A 25,391-nucleotide genomic window follows, 5' to 3' on the forward strand; every position below is an offset into this window, starting at 1 on the left:
GTGGTGCGAAAGTGTTGATGCGTCGTGGGACCGGTTGATGTACGAAACATGTTTGGCGGGGCATTATCACCGTCGCCTCGGTGTTTTTGCCCGGCACGTCGGCTCAACTTATGCGGTCACTCAATTAATTTAGACTTTGGGCACGGAATCCCAGATTGAGAGCTGTCAGGAAGAGTTTTTTTTTTTATGGAAATGGCACGAAAGTTGTTGTGAAACCCTATAAATCTGAATCAGTTGAGGATCTACAATTTTATACGGCAGCACAGAACGATTAATTAATTAGTATAATTCTACTGTTTCATTCAGAACTTCACAAAACTGCTAATTAATTAGCAGAATTGTATTATTTCATTAAGTAGAATTGAACTACTTATTAATTAGTGAAGTTCTATTGATTATTCAACACTTCTAACAGCTTTTGATTAGCCTTTCATGTAAATTTTGTGCTGCAGTATTTATTGTTTATTAAAGGCCTTCATTTTATATCCTACGAAATGACAGCTTCACAACAATTAGATTAACAACGTTTCATTTTGAACAATTTTTAATTATTTATTAAGTGTTTCATCTAAAATTATTTTTTCTAAAAATATAGAGTATTTTAAATAAATCTTTGTTTTGTGTTTTAACATTTTTTAAATATAATTAGGGATTTTAGAGAGGTATCATGCATGAGAGAGACAATAACTATGAAATTTGCAGACTTTTACTGTGCTTGATGTCTCTCAAAATTCAGTCGGATCACTGTTTTCGATTGGTATAAATTTATCACTGAAATCTCAGAAAGCAGCAGCCAACAACAGTTTCTGTTGATCAATTCTTTAATGATTATTATATGAATATAAAATTATTTTTCATGAAAATATGGGATATTTCAATGATTTTTTTATTTTGTGTTTCAACATTTCTTAAATGTTATTCCAGTAATTATTATAAAGATTTATCGCTGGAATTGTACTGATTACTTAGAAGAATTCTACTTATTATTTAAACCAATGTTTTATTTTGTGTTCTGGTGCCCCTTAAGTGTTACAATGCAATTAATATACTAGAACAGATCTACTAATTAATAAATTGATCTATCACCGAAATTTTACTGTCTATTAGGAAAAGTTGTACAGAACAATCAAAGGACAATCAATTGTATTTATTGACAGTACATATAATAACTTTTAAGAGCAGTGGAAGAAAACTGACACAACTTAAAAGTAAGAATGTAGCAGTATGTAATGTTCTTTAAAGGGTTTCCTGCCAAGGACACTTTCATAGCAGTAACTACGGCAACAACAGTTTCTGTTGATCAATTCTTTAATGATTATTACATGAATTTAAAATTATTTTTCATGAAAATATGGGATATTTCAATGATTTTTTTATTTTGTGTTTCAACATTTCTTAAATGTTATTCCAGTAATTATTATAAAGATTTATCGCTGGAATTGTACTGATTACTTAGAAGAATTCTACTTATTATTTAAATCAATGTTTTATTTTGTGTTCTGGTGCCCCTTAAGTGTTACAATGCAATTAATATACTAGAACAGATCTACTAATTAATAAATTGATCTATCACCGAAATTTTACTGTCTATTAGGAAAAGTTGTACAGAACAATCAAAGGACAATCAATTGTATTTATTGACAGTACATATAATAACTTTTAAGAGCAGTGGAAGAAAACTGACACAACTTAAAAGTAAGAATGTAGCAGTATGTAATGTTCTTTAAAGGGTTTCCTGCCAAGGACACTTTCATAGCAGTAACTAAGGCAACAACAGTTTCTGTTGATCAATTCTTTAATGATTATTATATGAATATAAAATTATTTTTCATGAAAATATGGGATATTTCAATATTTTTTTTTATTTTGTGTTTCAACATTTCTTAAATGTAATTCCACTAATTATTATAAAGATTTATCACTGGAATTGTACTGATTACTCAGAAGAGTTTTACTTATTATTTAAATCATTGTTTTATTTAGTGTTCTGGTGCCCCTTAAGTGTTATAATGCTGTCAATAAACTAGATCAGATCTACTAATTAATCAATTGATCTATCACCGGAATTAGATCTACTAATTAATAAATTGATATATCACCGAAATTTTACTGTCTATTAGGAAAAGTTGTACAGAACAATCAAAGGACAATCAATTGTATTTATTGACAGTACATATAATAACTTTTAAGAGCAGTGGAAGAAAACTGACACAACTTAAAAGTAAGAATGTAGCAGTATGTAATGTTCTTTAAAGGGTTTCCTGCCAAGGACACTTTCATAGCAGTAACTAAGGCAACAACAGTTTCTGTTAATCAATTCTTTAATGATTATTATATGAATATAAAATTATTTTTCATGAAAATATGGGATATTTCAATATTTTTTTCTATTTTGTGTTTCAACATTTCTTAAATGTAATTCCACTAATTATTATAAAGATTTATCACTGGAATTGTACTGATTACTCAGAAGAGTTTTACTTATTATTTAAATCATTGTTTTATTTAGTGTTCTGGTGCCCCTTAAGTGTTATAATGCTGTCAATAAACTAGATCAGATCTACTAATTAATCAATTGATCTATCACCGGAATTAGATCTACTAATTAATAAATTGATATATCACCGAAATTTTACTGTCTATTAGGAAAAGTTGTACAGAACAATCAAAGGACAATCAATTGTATTTATTGATAGTACAGTATTTAATGTTCTTTAAAGGGTCCTGCTAAGGACACTTTCATAGCAGTAACTAAGGCAACAACAGTTTCTGTTGATCAATTCTTTAATGATTATTATATGAATTTAAAATTATTTTTCATGAAAATACAGGATATTTCAATGATTTTTTTGTTATGTGTTTTAACATTTCTTAAAAGTAATTCCACTAATTAGTATAAAGATTTATCACTGAAATTGTACTGATTCCTCAGAAGAATTTTATTAATTATTTAAATCAATGTTTTATTTAGTGTTCTGGTGCCCCTTAAGTATTATAATGCAGTAAATAAATTAGAACAGATCTACTAATTAATCAATTGATCTATCACCGGAATTTTAATGTCTTATTAGGAAAAATTGTACTGAACAAAGGACAATTCATTGTATTTATTGATAGTGTATATAATATGATAAGTTTTGACAGCAGTGGAGAAAATTGAAAATTTTAAAGGGTTTCCTGCTGATGACACTTTCATAGCAGTAACTAGGACAACGTCCGTTGTTTCAAAATATTATGTATTCAAAAATTATTTTTCATGATAATATCGTTTAATAAATTTTTTGTTCTGTTTTAACATTTCTTAAAAAAAATTTACTAATTATTATAAAGTTTAATCATTGAAGAATAGAGAATTATAGAGATTCATCAGTAGTAGTTGTAACAAAATTGGAATTATCAGTCATAGGGAATTATCACATATTCATTAACCAATGAAAATCCAAAATAGTAAAGTTTTATCTGAGACAATCAAAGAATAGTTACTAACAATCAATAATTTTCTGATTCACTGATTCATATTTAGTTATTACATATGTCCAATTTTAAAGGAAACCATCAGCATCGTCAAACGTACATAACGAAGATAATGAACGTAAATTTATATATCATAATAAAGTTCCCCACAAGTAAAGTGGTATTTATTGAATAGAATCTACATATTTAATGAAGTATATTAAGTTTAGTCATGCATATTTCGTTATATGAAGATGTGACAGACATATAAATGCTTTATTATTAGTTGTCAAGCTGCGAAAATTATTTGATTCAATTCACTCATTTGGCTATAATCTTTTCTCGTGCACGTTTCTACTTAAATTGATATAATTCCAGAAAGTTTTCAACAGAATAATATAAATATTAAGTCACTATAAAGTGAATAAGCGTTGATGATAAACGGCTTAATATAATTACATCATGTTCAAAATGTGTGAGGATAAATTCGTCAGGGCGTCGAGCTAGGAATATTGCCTTTTCCATGTTGGATTTTTCGTTCGTTTTTGTATCCGAGGTGCCAACCTGTCGTGCGCAGCGAGCTTGAGCACTGAATTAGGAGCTTAAAACATGCAAAAACTTATTATACCGTAACTCTGCGGAAAACGTTCCGACCCATATGCTCTTGTCAGGCACACACTCCGGCCCCGCAGCCTCCTTCAAAATAGGATAATAGATCCATTGTGTGTGGACCGGGGCAATAAAACTCGATAAAACGGAAAAATAATTTCGGACGGGGATTAGCCCCGTTTCCGGACCGTCTTGCGGGATGTTCCAGCAGTGGGTCGTTCACATAATGGCCTTTAAAATATGTAAGCTTGGTGAAGTTGCAGAAAACGTGATAAAACTCGCGAATTAATTGCGCCCGGCCGGGGCAACAGATCATTTAACCAGAATATACTGCGGGGCTTCCACAGACAAATCACCCTCGTTTGCGATATGTCTGTTTCGTGGTGTACATAAATAAAATTGAACAATAAGGATTTTCATAAAACATCGTCGAACTGGACGTGGGCAAATAAATAATTCAGCTTAAGTGTTGCATCATTCATCCTTTCAAATGGATCACTTCCGTAAACGTACATACTATTTATAATGCCTTGCATTTGTTTCCACCGAGTTTATTTTCCTTTACACGACTGTTTATTGGGTGCAATACGCGATGCCGAGTACTACGCGGATTCACTGCCAAAATATGCGCCTCCTCCATATTTATCTATCTTGTAGCAATGTGTTCCGTTTGTTTTTCTTGTTTTTATCACGTGCACTGCATTTCCTCTAATAAAACCGCCCCATTCATCACATCGTTTGGCAACCACACAAGCCGGACTTATTAGGTTGTCAGGGAAGATATTCAACCTTAAAAATAAAATGTTTCGAGCGCAGCTTAAACAAAACTTAAATTAATCGAAATAAGAGCTATTTGAGTCGACAACAGCCTTTGTTGTTAGAAATTGTTTTGCTGACGTTGAGATTAATGCTGTGACTTGGCCCAGATTTTGAGTATGAACAGAAGATGAGGAAATACACAATTTTAATTAATTGAATTAACTTTAAATAGACACAACAACATATAAACATATATATTTATAAAATAACTAGCTGTACTCGCGACTTCGTCCGATAGCGTGTTGAATACGATCGTTTTCTAGACGGTGATCTCGAAATTTCAAAGATTCTTGAGCCCTTAACAATGAATGACACGTTCTATCTAATTATAATCGTTCATTCCTCTCAGAAGTACTCTCATTCGACCTAGACATGGACATCCGTAATCTAAAATTTGTAAAATGACTTTCCCTATCTTGTTTAGATTCATTTTCACGTCGCAATCTTTGGATTTTGGCCTTTCTCATGTTTTTAGAGAGATTTGACTTTCTTTTAGGCATAACTAAATATTAGAAAAAAAAACGACTATCTACGTTACTAACTAAATAAAATAACCTATAAATAATTTATTAATTTCAATGTAAATCTGAATATTGAACACAAATGTACTTAATTTATAATTATTTATAATTATTACTTAAAGGTAAAAAAGGAAAGCAGTAAAAATGTAACAAAATATTTTGAATTAAGATAAGATAAGATAAGAAGAACGGATCGGTGGAATTATAAAAGATACCTATCAATCAAATCAAACTATCAATCAATCGTTGGTGGGAGAAGTGGTGGGAGGCGCCCGACGTGACGGCCCAGTGGTGACATGCGCGTGTGCTGCGCGTGGTACTAGACAGTACTTGGACATTGAAACATTATTTTTCTAAAATAAAAGAATTTTTCTAAAATAAAAGTAGCCTAAGTTACTCCTTATTAGTGCAGCTGCCTGACAATAGAAGTCCCGTCAAAATCGGTCCAGCCATTTCAGAGATTAGCTGGAACAAACAGACAGACAGACAAAAATTGTAATATTGAAAAAACCGTTTTTTACTATATGCATATAAATATAAATATGTTACATACACCAAAATAACATTTTTTACAATTTTTGTCTCTCTGTCTGTTTGTCTGTTTGTTCCGACTAATCTCTGAAATGGATGGACCGATTTTGACGGGACTTTTATTGGTAGGTAGCTGATGTAATAAGGAGTAACTTAGGCTACTTTTATTTTAGAAAAATTCTTTTATTTTAGAAAAATAAAGTAATGTTGCAATGTCCAAGTACTGTCTGGTACCACGCGCAGCTCACGCGCATGCCCCTACTGGGCCGTCACGTCGGGCGCCTCCCACCACTTCTCCCCCCAACGATTGATTGATAGTTTGATTTGATTGATGGGTATCTTTTATAATTCCACCGATCCGTTCTTCTTATCTTATCTTATCTTAATTCAAAATATTTTGTCACATTTTTACTGCTTTCCTTTTTTACCTTTAAGTAATAATTATAAATAATTATAAATTAATTACATTTGTGTTCAATATTCAAATTTACATTTAAATGGATAAATTATTTATAGGCTATTTTATTTAGTTAGTAACGTAGATAGTTGTTTTTTTCTAATATTTAGTTATGTCTAAAAGAAAGTCAAGTCTCTCTAAAAACATAAGAAAGGCCAAAAGGCAAAGATTGCGACGTGAAGATGAATCTGAACAAGATATGGAAAGTCGTCTTACAAATTGTAGATTACGGATGTCCATGTCTAGGTCAAATGAAAGTAGTTCTGAGAGGAATGAACGATTATAATTAGATAGTACGCGTCATTCATTGTTAAGGGCTCAAGAATTTTTGGAATCTCGAGATCACCGTCTAGAAAACGATCGTATTCAACACACCATCGGACGAAGTCGCGAGTACAGCTAGTTTTTTAATATAATTTAATTCCATTTTTTCTGGGCATTCCCTAGACACTTTGACTGGACGCCATTGCCAACCAGTTTACTTCGAAATATCAAAAATACGAGTTATCGAAGTTCGACTGTATTTTAATTGTCAAAACGTTGGATTCTAAAAGTTAAACATTAAATAACTGTCCCAAAAAAATTAGGTTTCATGTTACTATATGTTTATATCGATATTTGCGTACAAATCCTGTTTAAAAATTGAAAATATTGTTTCAACAAACAAAACTCAAATTTTACAATTAAAATAAAATGTATAACAAAATAATTTGATACTGCTGTAAAATGTTTTTGCATGATAGTGCAATTATTCAACAATAAATTTTAATTCAATAAAATAAATTATTATTTTTACTGTGCAACGATTTAATTACAATCAACAAATTAATTGCTCTCAGTCTATTGTAAAAAAAACTTTGTTATTACCATAAAGTTACACCGTCCAAAGTTATCTAATATAGGTCCTTAAATTTTTAATAAAAGTCTCGTAATATCTTTGCTTTTATCTCCTACATAATTCTGTAACTTAAATTCAAATACTTTGAGATTTAATTTTTGTTTGTAGTTTTTTTGTGCGAATACCGAAATTAAAATCGGAGTGGACGTATAAAAGAGCGGACTTAGGGCGGGTAATAAATTAAAAATTAATTTGCACAATAATTGTTTAGATGTACACGACCGTAAAATAAATTAAACATAAAACCATTAAGTGTACAAAGTTTCAAGGAACAACTCGGGCTTTTAAGCAATACGAACGATCGAAACTTATTCGCCATTGTCTCGTGCAAATTATGTTAAACCGGAATGAGGGCGATGCAGTTTTGCAAGTCGCATCGGCCGCTTATCTTCGCCGCACAGTCGAAGCTCACGGGACGCTTCCGCCGGAATCGCATCAAATCACGCATGTAAATTACAATTTATGTCCTTGCAAATTTTTCGACTTCGCACCACGAGATCGTTCCGTGCCATTGGACCATTGATTTTCCGTTCAGTCAAGGTAAGAGTCCCACGTTCGGTCCCTTAAATTTAATTCGGGACGAAACATTCGAGTTATGCCCGAAACTCGTCCGGATGGTTCGATGGAATGCCCTAAAGTAAATTGCTTTGTTACCCGTGTAAATTAACAACGTCCTATACTATACTTATGTCGTGTTGGGGTTTAATAAAATTAACAGATTTTAATTGGTCAGCCAATAAATAAATTTGACAGGATTATTCACATAGTTGTTAACTAAATGATATCATAGCAAATTTTTAATATGTATAGAAAAAATATTAATTAGTCAACCACTAATTAAACCAAACAGTTTAATTTTTTAAAATAACAAAAAAAAAATGAATAACAATATTTATTTGAAATGTGGTAAAAAATAAGTTTACATGAGAAATCGACATTAACAAATTTTAATCGATTACTCCTTCCTATAATATCTATGTTTTACGAAAAGGATATTAAATTTGAATAGCCCTTTTTTTGTCATTTAGTATATTTTCGTTCAACATTATTGACAACAGTATTGTATCATTCAATAGTATAAAACTGAAGTTAAAATATTTCTGTCAAATTAAATAACTACAATAACCTATTTAAAATTTATTTTCAACTTGATCGAATTCAAATTTTGGTCCACAATTTCGTAATTAGCTTACAAAAATAACTAAAATATTTTCTTTCAACATTATTGACAACTTACAATAGAAATTCATTATTCAACAGCATAAAATTGAAGTTAAAATATTTCTAACAAATTAAATAACAACAATAACCTATTTAAAATTTATTTCCAACTTGACCTAATTCAAATTTTGGTCTACAATTTCGTAATTAGCTTAAAAAAGTAACTAAAACATTTTGTTTCAACATTATTGATAACTTACAATAGAAATTCATCATTCAACAACGTAAAACTGAAGTTAAAATATTTCTGACAAATTAAATAACAACAAAAACCTATTTAAAATTTATTTCTAACTTAGCCTAATTCAAATTTTGGCCTACAATTTCGTAATTAGCATAAAACAGTAACTAAAATATTTTCTTTCAACGTTATTGACAACTTACAATAGAAATTCATCACTCAACAGCATAAAACTGAAGTTAAAACATTTCTGACAAATTAAATAACAACAAAAACCTATTTAAAATTTATTTCTAACTTGACCGACCGAATTCAAATTTTGTTCCATAATTTCGTAATTAGCTTAAAACAGTAACTAAAATATTTTCTTTCAACATTATTAACAACTTACAATAGAAATTCATTATTCAACAGCATAAAACTGAAGTTAAAATATTTCTGACAAATTAAATAACAACAAAAACCTATTTAAAATTTATTTCTAACTTGACCTAGTTCAAATTTTGGTCTACAATTTCGTAATTAGCATAAAACAGTAACTAAAATATTTTCTTTCAATATTATTAACAACTTACAATAGAAATTCATTATTCAACAGCATAAAACTGAAGTTAAAACATTTCTGACAAATTAAATAACAACAACAACCTATTTAAAATATATTTCTAACTTGACCTAATTCTAATTTTGGTCCACAATTTTGTAATTAGCTTAAAACAGTAACTAAAATATTTTCTTTCAACATTATTAACAACTTTAAATAGAAATTCATCATTTAAGAGCATAAAACTGAAGTTAAAATATTTGTGACAAATTAAATAACAACAAAAACCTATTTAAAATATATTCTTTCAACATTATTAACAACTTACAATAGAAATTCATTATTCAACAGCATAAAACTGAAGTTAAAACATTTCTGACAAATTAAATAACAACAACAACCTATTTAAAATATATTTCTAACTTGACCTAATTCTAATTTTGGTCCACAATTTCGTAATTAGCTTAAAACAGTAACTAAAATATTTTCTTTCAACATTATTAACAACTTTAAATAGAAATTCATCATTTAAGAGCATAAAACTGAAGTTAAAATATTTCTGACAAATTAAATAACAACAAAAACCTATTTAAAATATATTTGTAACTTGACCTAATTCTAATTTTGGTCTACAATTTCGTAATTAGCATAAAACAGTAACTAAAATATTTTCTTTCAACATTATTGACAACTTACAATAGAAATTCATCACTCAACAGCATAAAACTGAAGTTAAAACATTTCTGACAAATTAAATAACAACAAAAACCTATTTAAAATATATTTCTTACTTGACCTAATTCTAATTTTGGTCTACAATTTCGTAATTAGCATAAAACAGTAACTAAAATATTTTCTTTCAACGTTATTGACAACTTACAATAGAAATTCATCATTCAACAGCATAAAACTGAAGTTAAAATATTTCTGACAAATTAAATAACAACAAAAACCTATTTAAAATTTATTTCTAACTTGACCTAGTTCAAATTTTGGTCTACAATTTCGTAATTAGCATAAAACAGTAACTAAAATATTTTCTTTCAACGTTATTGACAACTTACAATAGAAATTCATCATTCAACAGCATAAAACTGATGTTAAAGCCTCCCTGACAAATCAGATAAGAGGAAAAATATTTGAAAAGAACGCCCCATCATGCGATAGTCGCTTAGTATTTCGTTTCCTATCGCCGAAAGATAAAACGACATATACCTCAATTCTTTTGAATGCCCTTCACAATATCTTTCATTTCCATTTGATATTTTTGACAATGCCATAAAACGTTTGATTAAATGCCCCGCCTGATCGATGGGTCCAATCACCAGAAAGGGATCATTGTGACGTTGAACAAGATGTCATCGGAATTAATTATTTTTCATCAAGCCAAACACAAAGTCACCGAAGGAACGGACGACAAAAAGCGAATGGGGATCGAAAAGATTTGTTGACTTGTATACGTTGCCCATAAAACAAACAAATAAGATTATATATTGTCGTGAAACGGAATGGAAAAAGATTTATTCGATTTAAAGTAGAAAAGGGATCAATGATCTGGTTCTCTTGTCATGTGTTTCAAACCGCAAAAATATTGGCTGGCCTACATCTCCGACTGCGAGTGCAATTGGCTGTTATCGAATTTGTTCTCGCCTCGACGTAAGTTTCTGCGTTCATTTTCTTCCCGCTGTTTTATGTGCTTTACACTTTTACACTGCGGAATGTGAAATACAATAAAAACGGTTCGTTGCGGTTTGCATGTTACGTTATTTGTTAATAACGGGATCAAAAGTGGGTTGTCTGGACGATATTATTGAGCGTTATTTATGGACCCCAAGACAAAGAAGGATAATTCTCCTAATCCACGGCTCAACAACTTGGAATTAACCGTAGTTAATTCCGGACGATTATTGGGGGGGAATGTTGGACTTGTTGGGTATTGTATTTTCAATCTCTACATTAGTCAATAACTTCTAATCGATTCGATATTAAGTTGCCCAAGTATTTTGTAATAGTCTCTTAAGTAACAACAGCACCGCAAACGTTCATGTTCAACTGACCAAATCTCATCACATTTACCAGGACCACTGACTTTAATTAACCCACTCAGCCATTCAATTCATAACTCAACTCGATACCAATAAGCTCTGTTGAATAACAACATTTAAATAAATCACGACAAAAATATTAAATTTACCAGTAATAAATAAAATATTTAAATTCACGGTCGCAAAGCAAAATATTAATGCGGTGCATACGGAATTCTCGGGCAATTAACTTTCGTCCTTTCAGTCGTCGGATTTTTGATTACAATTTTATATAATTCCGTATTTAAAAATCTCCGCAACACGAAACACACCCACGTCGGCCCAAGTGAAAAAGAAAATTATATAAATTCGGCATTAAATATGCATCCGGATAATAAAACTGATTTATGAGGGCACCGACAAAAAAATAAACCAAAAGTAATTACTTTTTTCAATTCAAACAAGGACTGCGTGGACCGCGGAGGATGAACACTCCATTATTTTTTGTGCTCCGCTAAATATTACAGCGGCCAATTTCGAAATTATGCAGCTTATATTTATGACAGAAAATGTCCATTAAATAAGCTAATAAAATTGCCATCAATATTGAATATAACGCCGGACAAATATTTTATTGACAATTTTTTTTGGTATCTGTTACACCTGGTGCAGTGTGGGATTACCCCGAAAGGACTGTCCATTAAACCTACAATGTTCTGAGATCAAAACTCTTAAACCTTTGGCTGGTTGGTTATAGAGGACCACCACCTTCCTTTGATCTTCTTTAAGAGAATCCATTAGACCTCTAAATATACTGGAGATTTGTCATTTCAAAACACCTCCTAAAACGACCTACATCAACAGGTCTTTTGACTCTTATTTCCTCTTCTTATTTCCTCTCTCATTACTGATAAATTACAGAGACTGAGTAGTTCATCCATTAAACCTCTAAATATATTAGAGATTTCTTAGTTCAAAACACTTTCTAAAACGACTTATATCAACTAGTCTCTTGGTCTACTTCTTGACTCTCATTTCCTCTTCTGGCTAATAATCTATTGAGTCCTAAATAAGTTTGTTATAGAGGGCTTCTACCTTCCTATGACCTTCTTTAAGAGAACCGTTCTAAATCCAAACGAATCTTCATATTTCTGACAAATTACAGAGCCTGAATTGGTCGTCAATTAAACCTCTAGATATACTAGAGATTTGGCAGATTCAAACACCTCCTAAAAAGACTTACGTCAATTAGTTTCTTGACTTAGTTCTTGACTCTTATTTCCTCTTCTGGCTCATAATCTATTGAGTCCTGAATAAGTTGGCTATAGAGGATTTCCACCTTCCTATGACTTTCTTTAAGAGAATCCGCTCTAAATTCAAATGAATTTTCTCATTACTGATAAATTACAGAGACTGAGTAGTTCATCCATTAAACCTCTAAATATACTAGAGATTTCTCAGTTCAAAACACTTTCTAAAACGACTTATATCAACTAGTCTCTTGGTCTACTATGTGACTCTTATTTCCTCTTCTGGCCAATAATCTATTGAGTCCTAAATAAGTTGGTTATAGAGGACTTCCACCTTTCAATGACCTTCTTTAAGAGAATTCGTTCTAAATTCAAATGAATCTTCAAATTTCTGACAAATTACAGAGCCTGAGTTGGTCGTCAATTAAACCTCCAAATATACTAGAGATTTGTCAGTTTTAAACACCTCCTAAAAAGACTTACGTCAATTAGTTTCTTGACTTAGTTCTTGACTCTTATCTCCTCTTCTGGCTCATAATCTATTGAGTCCTGAATTAGTTGGTTATAGAGGATTTCCACCTTCCTATGACTTTCTTTAAGAGAATCCACTCTAAATTCAAATGAATTTTCTCATTACTGATAAATTACAGAGACTGAGTAGTTCATTCATTAAACCTCTAAATATACTAGAGATTTCTCAGTTCAAAACACTTTCTAAAACGACTTATATCAACTAGTCTCTTGGTCTACTTTGTGACTCTTGTTTCCTCTTCTGGCCAATAATCTATTGAGTCCTAAATAAGTTTGTTATAAAGAGCTTCTACCTTCCTATGACCTTCTTTAAGAGAATCCGTTGTAAATCCAAACGAATTTTCATATTTCTGACAAATTACAGAACCTGAGTAGGTCGTCAATTAAACCTCTAGATATACTAGAGATTTGTCAGATTTAAACACCTCCTAAAAAGACTTACGTCAATTAGTTTCTTGACTTAGTTCTTGACTCTTATTTCCCCTTATGGCTCATAATCTATTGAGTCCTAAATAAGTTTGTTATAGATGGCTTCTACCTTCCTATGACCTTCTTTAAGAGAATCCGTTCTAAATCCAAACGAATCTTCATATTTCTGACAAATTACAGAACCTGAGTAGGTCGTCAATTAAACCTCCAAATATACTAGAGATTTGTCAGATTTAAACACCTCCTAAAAAGACTTACGTCAATTAGTTTCTTGACTTAGTTCTTGACTCTTATTTCCCCTTATGGCTCATAATTTAATGAGTCCTGAATAAGTTGGCTATAGAGGATTTCCACCTTCCTATGACTTCCTTTAAGAGAATCCGCTCTAAATTCAAATGAATTTTCTCATTACTGATAAATTACAGAGACTGAGTAATTCATCCATTAAACCTCTAAATATACTAGAGATTTCTCAGTTCAAAACACTTTCTAAAACGACTTATATCAACTAGTCTCTTGGTCTACTATGTGACTCTTATTTCCTCTTCTGGCCAATAATCTATTGAGTCCTAAATAAGTTGGTTATAGAGGACTTCCACCTTCCAATGACCTTCTTTAAGAGAATTCGTTCTAAATTCAAATGAATCTTCAAATTTCTGACAAATTACAGAGCCTGAGTTGGTCGTCAATTAAACCTCCAAATATACTAGAGATTTGTCAGTTTTAAACACCTCCTAAAAAGACTTACGTCAATTACTTTCTTGACTTAGTTCTTGACTCTTATTTCCTCTTCTGGCTCATAATCTATTGAGTCCTGAATTAGTTGGTTATAGAGAATTTCCACCTTCCTATGACTTTCTTTAAGAGAATCCGCTCTAAATTCAAATGAATTTTCTCATTACTGATAAATTACAGAGACTGAGTAGTTCATCCATTAAACCTCTAAATATACTAGAGATTTCTCAGTTCAAAACACTTTCTAAAACGACTTATATCAACTAGTCTCTTGGTCTACTTTGTGACTCTTGTTTCCTCTTCTGGCCAATAATCTATTGAGTCCTAAATAAGTTTGTTATAGAGAGCTTCTACCTTCCTATGACCTTCTTTAAGAGAATCCGTTGTAAATCCAAACGAATTTTCATATTTCTGACAAATTACAGAACCTGAGTAGGTCGTCAATTAAACCTCCAAATATACTAGAGATTTGTCAGTTTTAAACACCTCCTAAAAAGACTTACGTCAATTAGTTTCTTGACTTAGTTCTTGACTCTTATTTCCTCTTCTGGCTCATAATCTATTGAGTCCTGAATTAGTTGGTTATAGAGGATTTCCACCTTCCTATGACTTTCTTTAAGAGAATCCGCTCTAAATTCAAATGAATTTTCTCATTACTGATAAATTACAGAGACTGAGTAGTTCATCCATTAAACCTCTAAATATACTAGAGATTTCTTAGTTCAAAACACTTTCTAAAACGACTTATATCAACTAGTCTCTTGGTCTACTTTGTGACTCTTGTTTCCTCTTCTGGCCAATAATCTATTGAGTCCTAAATAAGTTTGTTATAGAGAGCTTCTACCTTCCTATGACCTTCTTTAAGAGAATCCGTTGTAAATCCAAACGAATTTTCATATTTCTGACAAATTACAGAACCTGAGTAGGTCGTCAATTAAACCTCCAAATATACTAGAGATTTGTCAGTTTTAAACACCTCCTAAAAAGACTTACGTCAATTAGTTTCTTGACCTACTTCTTAACTCTTATTTCCTCTTCTGGCTCATAATCTACTGCGTCCTGAATAAGTTGGTCAGGGAGGATGACGATCTTCTCCTCTGGATCTGGATTTTAATCTACTGCATCTGGAATAAGTTGGTAACATTGAACTTCTACCTTCATATGAAGGAAATCAAGTCATTTCAAATCCAGTACGACCTCAAACTGGCTTAATAACTTAATAACTTGTTTCCTTTATGCCGAAGGCTTATATGGTAAACGATAAAAATATTGATGTATGCAATATGTCAGTCGGCCGTGTTAGCAAAGTAAGCTTGTAAATCTAGTTATGCGATAGTCGAGCGTGGCAAGAAATAAATTATTTCGATCTATCTATAATCTAGTGGAAACAGTGCCACCATAACTTTCCATCCACCACTTTGATAGTAAAGTTATTTAAAGTAGGTTATTTATGCGAGTTGGTACAAGCGACTTATATGTTCGATATTTATACGTCCCTGAAATATAGTTACGTCCCGCGGCATATACGTAATGCGAAAAATATGTCCGCCAGTAAAATATTGCCGCCCCGGTCGGACGAATTCCGAGTAAAATATCAATCCGATATTTTTCTGGGTCCTGGCAACCCGCACCGAAAACCGCACCAACTCCCGCCGGCATTTTTAATCTGCGGTGTATGTTAAACGATGCCAGGCGACATCAAAACATCTCATCTTACGCCATGCACTTTGTGGCCGAGCCAAAAGGATTCTTTATGCTATGTAGGTCGAGTCACTTGATATGTTGATTCTCTTCCTCCTCACACTGCATTGTCGCGAATAATCACGGGGACGCACCGAATTTCTAGCCGCATCCGACACTCCGTTTTAATGATAGTACTAACAAAGATCATTAAAATAACCCTTTTTTACTCTCCTAAATCCTCTAATAAATGAAGACTCGTACGTTTTACATTAAAGATCCTTTCTTAGGTTCATACTAATTACTATTTTAGGATTATTTAAATAAATTCTTACGTTTTGGTCTTCATGAAGACTTAAGTTGTACACTGTATCATTAGAATATCCTCGACTATTTATTTTTTAGTTTTTTCTGTCTTAAATTCTCCAGTAGCTGAAGACAGTTACGTCCTAATTTTTTTACAAGAGGAATTCATTAATACTTTGAATTTTTCTTATGGTGTTTATTTTTTATTAAAAAGATCATTCTTTAGGTTCATACTAATTACTATTTTAAGATTATTTAAATAAATTCTTACGTTTTGGTCTTCATGACGACTTAAGTTGTACACTGTATCATTAGAATATCCTCGACTATTTATTTTTCTGTCTTAAATTCTCCAGTAGCTGAAGAAAGTTACGTCCTAATTTTTTTAACAAAAGGAATTCATTAATACTTTGAATTTTTCTTATGGTGTTTACTTTTTATAAAAAAGATCAATTCTTAGGTTTATACCAATTACTATTTGAGGATTATTTAAATAAACTCTTACGTTTTGGTCTTCATGAAGACTTAAGTTGTACACTGTAACATTAGAATAACCTCGACTATTTATTTTTTAGTTTTTTCTGTCTTAAATTCTCCAGTAGCTGAAGAAAGTTACGTCCTAATTTTTTTTAACAAAAGGAATTCATTAATTCTTTGAATTTTTCTTATGGTGTTTATTTTTTATAAAAAATATCATTCCTTAGGTTCATACTAATTACTATTTTAGGATTATTTAAATAAATTCTTACGTTTTGGTCTCCATGAAGACTTAAGTTGTAAACTGTATCATTAGAAAAACCTCGACTATTTATTTTTTAGTTTTTTCTGTCTTAAATTCTCCAGTAGCTGAAGAAAGTTACGTCCTAATTTTTTTAACAAAAGGAATTCATTAATACTTTGAATTTTTCTTATGGTATTCAGTTTTTATAAGAAAGATCATTCCTTAAGTTCATACTAATTACCATTTCAGTATTATTTAAATAAATTCTTACGTTTTGGTCTTCATGAAGACTTAAGTTGAATTGTATCATTAGAATAACTTCAACTCTTTTTTAGTTTTTTCTGTCTTAAATACTCCAGTAGACGAAGAAATATATATCCTAATTTTTTTAACAAGAGCAATCAATTAATACTTTGATTTTTTCTTATGGTGTTTACAGTTTATAAGACAGATCATACCTTAGGTTCATACTAATTATTAATACAGAATTATTTAAAAAAATTCTTACGTTTTGGTCTTCATGAAAGCTTAAGTTGTGCTGTAATCATCAAAAGAAAACGATTATCGTCCCAAAACACAAATTAAAAGTTTTTGCCGTCCCTTACTTTTTATGCTCAAGGAAAAACAAATTGAATTAACGCTTTAATAACTGAACAGTTTATCCCCGCTTCGAATTCAATGGGGAGCAGGGATACAAATCTGGACCGCTGGGGAAAATCTTATTAAAGTTTTGCGCGTAATCGAAACAGTAGATTTGTTACAGTTTATCGAGTTTCCTCCACCTTCAGATGTTCGATACAGTGCAACTGCACTATCCCACAGGAAATGGTGCCACCCCGATACGGCAACTAACTTACGTAGTCATTTGAAAGGAAAGTAGCGACTGCCAGAGGCAAAAGTAAATTTAGAAAGTCATTCGTGATTTGTTAAATTTACACAAAGAAACAATACGGACTTGGAAGAGGTTCCGAGAGTTAGTTTCAGTTAACAATGTGCTCTCTTTTTTCAACATGGGAAACGTTTTAATAAAAGGAACTAGTTGATTAAAGCAGGAAACTTCTGCTGTAGAAACAAGGAGTCGCACTATTTATTTATGGAATTACTTCCGCCAGTTTGATTTCTTTCATCAGCGTCATCTTGATCGATAATTTTAGGTTTTGTGACGAGGGAATTAACTCGACTGTCATGTAATGATCTATCAAGGCACGAAACAGAAGCTATATTTCAAGATTATGAGTACATAAATTTATATGGGACGTTTTTATAGACACGTTTCGGAAAATATACCTTCCCAATATTAATCTCTCCTTCACGTGCCAGTATCAATATTTATCGGAGGTTTTATTTATTAGACAGCTACCTCTGGTTGTTGGGGCTGCTTTGAAAGGGAATTTCCATAACTAACTGTGCGATGCTCTAATTCAAAACTGGCTGTCTGGATACTTTTAATACTATATTCTCTATAAATATTTTGATAGTAACATAAACGTCGAAATTTTAAAAGTTTCCGAAAATATATCATCCGTCGGCCGATGCCGTGAGATTCAGATGGAAATCAAGCCGTACTTAGGAAGTTCGCTTGTAAAAGTTGTACGAGGCAGAAAGCTAAAGTTTGATAATGTGTATTTCGTCCCGAGGAGCGAAATAAAATAACGCGATATTTAGAAATAAGTCACGTCCGTACTTTTTACTCCTTGTCACCGAGACGGTACATTATTCCGAGATCTTCAGCCAACGATGTTGAAAAAAAAAAACGTGATTTTTTTATCGCTTTAATTAAGTTCGGCCGTGAAATTTAAGAGGGTGCTTTAACAATTTAAAATAACCGCAGGCGAAAATGTTTACGACTAATAGAAAATGCGGTTTTTCTAAATAAAAGCCGACGACAAAAATTGCCGTCTACGACCTGGGGAATAATTTGTACGTCTGACGAATATGTTTCGTTCCCCCGTTTCCCGGAACCCTACCCATTTCTGTTTTCCAGCACATTTGCATATTTTCGTCGGGGTATTGAACCGATGATTAGTTCCCGGCGAGACATCATGTTTTCCTAAAGTTCGTAAACTTTATGACGTGTACCGAATGAAGTCTTGATGGAGTTCGGAGTCGTCGACGCAACGTATTGGCGGCGGGCGAAAGTGAACTCCCAGACTTGATGTCACTTAGTGATAAATTTTAATGGACACAACTATTTTGGGACAAGTAATACCGTATGTCTGGAACCCGTAAATTATAGTCTGTGACTATTCCTTTAAAGAAAATGAGTAAGTAACATACATTGTTTCCTCGTTCCTTGCTTCCTCTCTCATTTTGGATATAATTCAACATGTTTCTAAAATAGGTGGTAAAAATTTGGAAACATGTACAACACATCTAATAACGAAGAACAATTAAATAATTTTTTTCTCCAGAAGAATGAACTATCTGCTCTCAAATTTTATGAACCTTGTTTGGGAACACCTTATATATATATATATATATATATATATATATATATATATATATATATATATATATATATATATATATATATATAGTAGTGGTCATTATTATGGTAACAATTTATTTTTTTCATGAAGGTACATCAGAAATAAAGATGATCCTGAAAATTTGAGGTTTGAACAATTCTGAAATTTTTTGAAATTTGAAGTCAGTTTTTCATTTTCAAAAATTTATATCTCTGCTTCTTTGTAACTTAAAAATTCCGTTCAAACTTATGGTGTTTACTTTTTTATAAAAAAGATCATTCCTTAGGTTCATACTAATTACTATTTCAGGGTTATTTAAATAAATTCTTATGTTTTTGTCTTCATGAAGACTTAAGTTGTTCACTGTATCATTAAAATAACCTCAACTATTTATTTTTTAGTTTTTTTCTGTCTGAAATTCTTCAGTAGCTGACGATAGTTACGTCCTAATTTTTTTAACAAAAGGAATTCATTAATACTTTGAATTTTCCTTATGGTGTAAACTTTTTATAAAAAAGATGATTCCTTAGGTTCATACTAATTACTATTTCAGGATTATTTAAATAAATTCTTACGTTTTGGTCTTCATGAAGACTTAAGTTATACACTGTATCATTAGAATAACCTCGACTATTTATTTTTTAGTTTTTTTTTTTTACTTAAATTCTCCAGTAACGAAAGAAAGTTACGTCCTGATTTTTTTTACAAGAGGAATTCATTAATACTTTGAATTTTTCTTATGGTGTATACTTTTTATCAAAAATATCATTCCTTAGGTTCATACTAATTACTATTTCAGGATTATTTAAATAAATTCTTACGTTTTGGTCTTCATGAAGACTTAAGTTATATACTGTATCATTAGAATAACCTCGACTATTTATTTTTTAATTTTTTTTTACTTAAATTCTCCAGTAACCGAAGAAAGTTACGTCCTGATTTTTTTTACAAGAGGAATTCATTAATACTTTGAATTTTTCTTATGGTGTATACTTTTTATCAAAAATATCATTCCTTAGGTTCATACTAATTACTATTTCAGTATTATTTAAATAAATTCTTACGTTTTGGTCTTCATGAAGACTTAAGTTATACACTGTATCATTAGAATAACCTCGACTATTTATTTTTTAATTTTTTTTTACTTAAATTCTCCAGTAACCGAAGAAAGTTACGTCCTGATTTTTTTTACAAGAGGAATTCATTAATACTTTGAATTTTTCTTATGGTGTATACTTTTTATCAAAAATATCATTCCTTAGGTTCATACTAATTACTATTTCAGAATTATTTAAATAAATTCTTACGTTTTGGTCTTCATGAAGACTTAAGTTATACACTGTATCATTAGAATAACCTCGACTATTTATTTTTTAGTTTTTTTTACTTAAATTCTCCAGTAACGAAAGAAAGTTACGTCCTGATTTTTTTACAAGAGGAATTCATTAATACTTTGAATTTTTCTTATGGTGTATACTTTTTATCAAAAATATCATTCCTTAGGTTCATACTAATTACTATTTCAGAATTATTTAAATAAATTCTTACGTTTTGGTCTTCATGAAGTCTTAAGTTATACACTGTATCATTAGAATAACCTCGACTATTTATTTTTTAGTTTTTTTTTACTTAAATTCTCCCGTAACCGAAGAAAGTTACGTCCTGATTTTTTTTACAAGAGGAATTCATTAATACTTTGAATTTTTCTTATGGTGTATACTTTTTATCAAAAATATCATTCCTTAGGTTCATACTAATTACTATTTCAGAATTATTTAAATAAATTCTTACGTTTTGGTCTTCATGAAGTCTTAAGTTATACACTGTATCATTAGAATAACCTCGACTATTTATTTTTTAGTTTTTTTTTTACTTAAATTCTCCCGTAACCGAAGAAAGTTACGTCCTGATTTTTTTTACAAGAGGAATTCATTAATACTTTGAATTTTTCTTATGGTGTATACTTTTTATCAAAAATATCATTCCTTAGGTTCATACTAATTACTATTTCAGGATTATTTAAATAAATTCTTACGTTTTGGTCTTCATGAAGACTTAAGTTATATACTGTATCATTAGAATAACCTCGACTATTTATTTTTTAATTTTTTTTTACTTAAATTCTCCAGTAACCGAAGAAAGTTACGTCCTGATTTTTTTTACAAGAGGAATTCATTAATACTTTGAATTTTTCTTATGGTGTATACTTTTTATCAAAAATATCATTCCTTAGGTTCATACTAATTACTATTTCAGTATTATTTAAATAAATTCTTACGTTTTGGTCTTCATGAAGACTTAAGTTATACACTGTATCATTAGAATAACCTCGACTATTTATTTTTTAATTTTTTTTTACTTAAATTCTCCAGTAACCGAAGAAAGTTACGTCCTGATTTTTTTTACAAGAGGAATTCATTAATACTTTGAATTTTTCTTATGGTGTATACTTTTTATCAAAAATATCATTCCTTAGGTTCATACTAATTACTATTTCAGAATTATTTAAATAAATTCTTACGTTTTGGTCTTCATGAAGACTTAAGTTATACACTGTATCATTAGAATAACCTCGACTATTTATTTTTTAGTTTTTTTTACTTAAATTCTCCAGTAACGAAAGAAAGTTACGTCCTGATTTTTTTACAAGAGGAATTCATTAATACTTTGAATTTTTCTTATGGTGTATACTTTTTATCAAAAATATCATTCCTTAGGTTCATACTAATTACTATTTCAGAATTATTTAAATAAATTCTTACGTTTTGGTCTTCATGAAGTCTTAAGTTATACACTGTATCATTAGAATAACCTCGACTATTTATTTTTTAGTTTTTTTTTACTTAAATTCTCCCGTAACCGAAGAAAGTTACGTCCTGATTTTTTTTACAAGAGGAATTCATTAATACTTTGAATTTTTCTTATGGTGTATACTTTTTATCAAAAATATCATTCCTTAGGTTCATACTAATTACTATTTCAGAATTATTTAAATAAATTCTTACGTTTTGGTCTTCATGAAGTCTTAAGTTATACACTGTATCATTAGAATAACCTCGACTATTTATTTTTTAGTTTTTTTTTTACTTAAATTCTCCCGTAACCGAAGAAAGTTACGTCCTGATTTTTTTTACAAGAGGAATTCATTAATACTTTGAATTTTTCTTATGGTGTATACTTTTTATCAAAAATATCATTCCTTAGGTTCATACTAATTACTATTTCAGGATTATTTAAATAAATTCTTACGTTTTGGTCTTCATGAAGACTTAAGTTATATACTGTATCATTAGAATAACCTCGACTATTTATTTTTTAATTTTTTTTTACTTAAATTCTCCAGTAACCGAAGAAAGTTACGTCCTGATTTTTTTTACAAGAGGAATTCATTAATACTTTGAATTTTTCTTATGGTGTATACTTTTTATCAAAAATATCATTCCTTAGGTTCATACTAATTACTATTTCAGTATTATTTAAATAAATTCTTACGTTTTGGTCTTCATGAAGACTTAAGTTATACACTGTATCATTAGAATAACCTCGACTATTTATTTTTTAATTTTTTTTTACTTAAATTCTCCAGTAACCGAAGAAAGTTACGTCCTGATTTTTTTTACAAGAGGAATTCATTAATACTTTGAATTTTTCTTATGGTGTATACTTTTTATCAAAAATATCATTCCTTAGGTTCATACTAATTACTATTTCAGAATTATTTAAATAAATTCTTACGTTTTGGTCTTCATGAAGTCTTAAGTTATACACTGTATCATTAGAATAACCTCGACTATTTATTTTTTAGTTTTTTTTTACTTAAATTCTCCCGTAACCGAAGAAAGTTACGTCCTGATTTTTTTTACAAGAGGAATTCATTAATACTTTGAATTTTTCTTATGGTGTATACTTTTTATCAAAAATATCATTCCTTAGGTTCATACTAATTACTATTTCAGAATTATTTAAATAAATTCTTACGTTTTGGTCTTCATGAAGACTTAAGTTGTATTATGTTATTAGAACCACCTCAACTATTTATTTTATAGATTTTTCTGTCTTAAATTCTCCAGTACCTGAAGAAAGTTACGTCCTAATCTTCCAACAAGAGGAATCCATTAATACTTTGAAGATGATCCTGAAAATTTGAGCCGGATTTGAACAAATCTGGAGAATTTTTGAATTTTGAAAAGTATATATATTAAGTTGAAAACTGGTGAAATTTTACTAATGCAGTGGTTTAGTTGGAAGCTTCCAGTTAAGCCAGAAATGAGTTTAACACTAATATTTTTGTCTTGAAAATAGAGGGTTCACAAGGAAAAATGCCGGTTGAATGCAATCTAAGTTATATAAAATAATAGTAAATAATCGATTTGAATTCACAGAAAGACGGTCAGTTAAAAATTATACACAAAAAGTCTTCCCAGTTTCACATGTAATAATATAGTAATATAAGTGACTAAACTTACTACACTTAGTGATAAATTTTAGTGTATATAATTTCGTCCTGAATCTGCCCATTATATTAAATGAAAATTCAATTGAAGGAGACGTAATCGAAATAAATTCAATATTTTTAATTAATAAAGTAAATGCCCAGTGCAACTGGAAGTGTTAAGGCACACTGTCCCCTCGAGCACCGGCGAATGGAAAACAAAAGGCAAAAATTCCGGTTCAGAATGTGTTTCAATTTTACGAAAACAATGTGCATTTCGTAATTCGATAGACTAAAGTGGACACTTGTCCGGCATTCCCGTTAGCGTCATTGCGGGCAAGGGCATGCTAGACCAGATAATAAACTGATAGAGGGAGAGCCGGACCGGGCTTGTTGATCTTATCAATAGATTGTGAAGGGTCCGGTAAATGAAGTGGAACCGGGCCTGCAATTGAGCGGCTCAACATCAACTACCAGTTTTCTTCTCGTCGCAGCGTTCCGCAAAAACTAATTAAAGGAACGCCGTCCCGGCCTCGGACGAGTTCTGGGTCTGTTTTTTAAAAGGAAATGGCCTCGTACGATGGGAAAGGGGGAAGGTTACGAAGACCACTGGTTTGAAAAATTGTTCCGCGGACTCGACAAATTGGCCATTTTCGTTTCGAAATGAATGAGAGGAGAAAAGAAATTGTTGTGCACGCATGAAAAAATTATATATACCCACCACGAACGGCCATCGGTGCAGGGAACGAGTAAATCACGTTGCATCGGCGTTACACGTGGCCAACAAAACGGGATAAATCATAACTTTTTATTTTTGGGCTTTCGGCACGGCGATTTTTAAAAATATCACCCTCCAGAGTGTAAGAATTATGTTGCGGGGCTGATATCGTACACATTGATAAAGATCATTAAACAAAATATATTTCCGAACTGTTCGACGATTCATTTTGTTGTTGCGCCGTCGAACGTTACAATTTATTAGATATTTCATTTTACACAAGCGTTTTTATGGGAGTTTGATTTATTGGCTCGTGGGTCGGAAAGGGTTAGGGGCGGTTGTGTAATTGATGAATTGGTTTCCGGACATCAAAGGGGATATACACGGAAATGCGTGAGTTTCATCCCAATAAAAATAAGTTTTATTCTAATTTATTACATTAGATTGTCAAGAATGTTATTGCCTTTCTTGTTTGTTATTTGCTTCCTTAGTGGTGAATACTCGGTCAAACTTTTAATAATAATAAGATGATGATGATGATGATGTTATATTCTGTTATTAATCATGTTGAGATATTGAAAGGATTACATCTTGATGTCAGTTTCAACGTAGTGTCACTTTTCATTAAAACATGATATCAGAAATATTCTCTCCAGATATAGTGGATCTTTTTCGTACGTGCCTTACTGAAAGCTATTTCGTTTGGAACAACAAATTCTACAAACAGACGGAAAGATCAGCAATGGGCAGTCCTCTTAGTTCAGTGATCGCCAATTTCTTTATGGAAACGTTTGAACAAAAAGCAATTGAAACTTTCAAATACAAATCTTCTGTTTGGTATCGTTAAGTGGATGATATTTTCG

General features: G+C 30.9%; 1 protein-coding gene across 3 annotated transcripts in view; it reads right to left on the reverse strand.

The window, feature by feature from the left end:
• The window catches only part of LOC109603327 (neuroligin-1), a 579,545-nt gene that overhangs the window by 298,430 nt on the left and 255,724 nt on the right, over positions 1–25,391 (reverse strand). The window lies entirely within an intron of this gene.

Source organism: Aethina tumida, chromosome 4 (assembly GCF_024364675.1).
Source record: "Aethina tumida isolate Nest 87 chromosome 4, icAetTumi1.1, whole genome shotgun sequence".
In the NCBI taxonomy this organism is placed as follows: domain Eukaryota; kingdom Metazoa; phylum Arthropoda; class Insecta; order Coleoptera; family Nitidulidae; genus Aethina; species Aethina tumida.